Source organism: Asparagus officinalis, chromosome 4 (assembly GCF_001876935.1).
Source record: "Asparagus officinalis chromosome 4, Aspof.V1, whole genome shotgun sequence".
NCBI lineage: Eukaryota > Viridiplantae > Streptophyta > Magnoliopsida > Asparagales > Asparagaceae > Asparagus > Asparagus officinalis.
The window spans coordinates 25,127,589-25,130,806 of NC_033797.1; positions in this window are offsets into that span (position 1 = coordinate 25,127,589).

The following is a 3,218-nucleotide window of genomic DNA, read 5'->3' on the forward strand; positions in this document are numbered from 1 at the left end:
CTGTGCCACCAAAGCTAGCAAAATCCGAATCGAAGAGTGCTTCACCACCGGAGAGAAAACCTCATTATAGTCAATACCTTCCTCCTGTGCATAGCCCTTCGCAACCAACCTAGTCTTGAACCTCAATGGAGTGCTCTCAATACCCTCCTTCTTCATGTATACCCACTTACAACTAATTGTCTTCCGTCCCTTTGGAAGCTCAACAAGCTCCCATGTATCGTTCTTATGAAGAGAGTCCATCTCCTCCTGCATAGCTACCTGCCACGAATCAGCCTCCGAACTCTGCTCGGCCTCTCTGAATGTAGTAGGTACTACTCATCGATATTCTTTACCGAAAGTGCATATGCAACTACCGTATTGGTATACCGTGTTGGCATCCGTATGTCTCTCCTCTGTCTCCAAACTGCAATAGAATACTGAACCTGAGCCGTCGGTCCCTGATCCTGCACAACTGTACCCGTATCCCCCTCGAAATCGTCATGCTCGCTTGGTGTCACCTCAATCGGTACTCTAATGAATACTGTACCATCTGGATAACGTGGAGCTGCATCGATCTTCACCACCTGCGATATTTCCTCTGTCGGGTCGCTCTCCACTTGATGAGAGCTGGGAAGCTTTAAGATAGAAGCCTCATCGAATGTGACATCTCTACTCAGCACAATCTTCCTATCAACTGGATCCCAAAGCTTGTATCCATTGATACCACGCTTGAATCCTACAAATATGACCTTCCTAGCTCGAGGTTCCAACTTATTAGTCTTCACATGATAGTATGTATGGTACCCAAATACCTTGAGTTGGTCATAATCGTGTGGTGGCTCTCCCGATCATATCTCCATAGGGGTCTTCCCCTCAATCGCAGATGAAGACAGCCTGTTAATGAGGTGACTCGCATATGAAAGTAGCTCAGCCCAAAAGATCTTCTCCAAGCCACTATGCGCCAATAAACATAGGATCTTCTCCAGTAAAGACCAATTTAACCTCTCTGTCACCCCGTTCTGTTGCGGTGTATGACTAACTATGAAGTGTCTATCTATGCCTTCGTCTCGACATAGCTGCTGAAAGGGGTCTGATGTGTACTCACTATTGTTGTCGGATCACAACGTCTTGATCTTTCTCCTAGTCTGTAGTTCTAACCTCTTCTTCCACTCCACAAATATATCTAGGACTTCACTCTTTTTTGCCATGGTGTACACCCAACAACGCCTAGAATAGTCATCAACAAACGTGACAAACCAATGCCTACTACCAAGTGATACAGTCTTGGTGGGACCTCAAACATATGTGTGCACATAATCTAGGATGTCCTTCGTCCTATGAATGGATATCCTGAACTTCACCTTCATCTTCTTACCAAGAATACAATGCTCACAGAACTCAACTTTTCTACTCTTGGCTCCCTTTAATAGCCCCTGCTTGTACAGCGCCTATAGTGACTTCTCTCATGTGTGCCCCAATCTGTAATGCCAAAGTCTGCTAATGTCTGCCTCTAAAATAGCTAAAGTAACATGGTCAATAACGGTTCTCCCCTTCAGATAATACAAGATTTAACTGTGGACTCCCTTCATCACTACCAAAGATCTCTTAGTAACCTTTGCTATAGCATCCTCAAAGGTCACCTTGAATCCCTTCGCCTCAAAAGCTCCAACTGAGATAAGATTCTTCTTTAACTGAGGATCAAATCTTAACTCCTTCAATTCATGGACTACTCCATCATGCATCTGAATCCTCACAGTACCTATCCCATAAATATCACATGATTGATCATTTGCCATGATAACAACACCCTCATCGAGTCTCTCAAATAATGAAAACCAATCCCGCTTAGGAGTCACATGATAAGTAGCGTTAGAATCAAGCATCCAATCTGATGCATCCAAGTAGTTCACCTCTAGAGTAATCAATAGAGAAAAGCTCGAATCATCGGAATCATCGCCTTTCGTAATAACCTCATTGGCCTTCGGGCTCTTCTCCTTGTTATTCTCCTTCTCCTTGATTTTTGGACAATCTCTCTTCCAATATCCATGCTTCTTACAGAATACACATTGGTTCTTTCCTAGCTGGTGATGACCTCTTAACTTTGACCTTCCTTAATTACTACCTTTTGGATAGGGGCTTCTACCTCTCATCGACAAGGCCTCTCCTGAAGTACTAGCGTGAGAAGTTTTTTGTCATTCCTCCTCAAATCATAGTTTGTCAAAGCATTAATAACTTCACTATAGCTGATAGAATACCTTCCATACAACAAAGTGAGCATGAAGGTATCATACTCCTCATCTGGTAAGGAGCCCAATAAAATAATCGTCTTGTACTCATCCGATATCTTCTCATCAACATTCGCCAAGTCTGACAACAACTTAATATAGTTGCTCATATGAGCTGCCAGTGAGGTGCATCGGGACATCTGAAATCTGAACAATCTTCACAGCAAGTACAAACGGTTCTCAACACTTTTTGTAAGGTATTTATTGTTGAGAATTTCCTACATCTTTATTACAGACGTCACCCCAATCATATCATACATTAATTCCTGTTCCAAACATGATCTGATCACTCCACACACTACAAGAAATACGGTATTTAACGACCAAAATTAGTAAAGGGACCAGTTGACCGTCGTTAATTAGCATATAATAACGACGGGTTTTTAAAGCCTTCGTCGAGTGATTACAAATATTATATAATGATGTGATATGGGATAACGGTTTTCAAATCCCTTCATTAATTTAATCCTAATACCGTCGTTATTGGGTCTCCTTAGAAACGAAGGGGTCCATTACCTTCATTAATCATAACTCCTGATCATAATAGGATTAGTAATCAAAATTAATATGAATAACCCGAAACCCAAATCACCCTCTAACCGCACCTATATATATTTGAATAAGCCCTAGATTAATTAAAACTTAACTGTTCATCATCTCTTTTTAATAATTCTCCTTCAACGAAACCCGTCCCTGCCCTAGCCGCCCTCTGCCCTCCAGCAACGTCGTCGCCGTTCGCCCACTGGTCGTTTGCCCCCTGCCAGCGCTTTTGCTCCAGCAACGTCGTCGTCGTTCGTCCCCTGCCAGCGCGTTTCCTCCAGCAACGTCGTCATCGTTCGCCCCCTGCCAACGCGTTTGCTCCAGCAACCTCGTCGTCGTTCGTCCCCAGCAACGTCGTCGTCCGACCAACCTCTTCCCCTCATCGTCGGCGTCGCCCCAACAACGTTGTCGCCC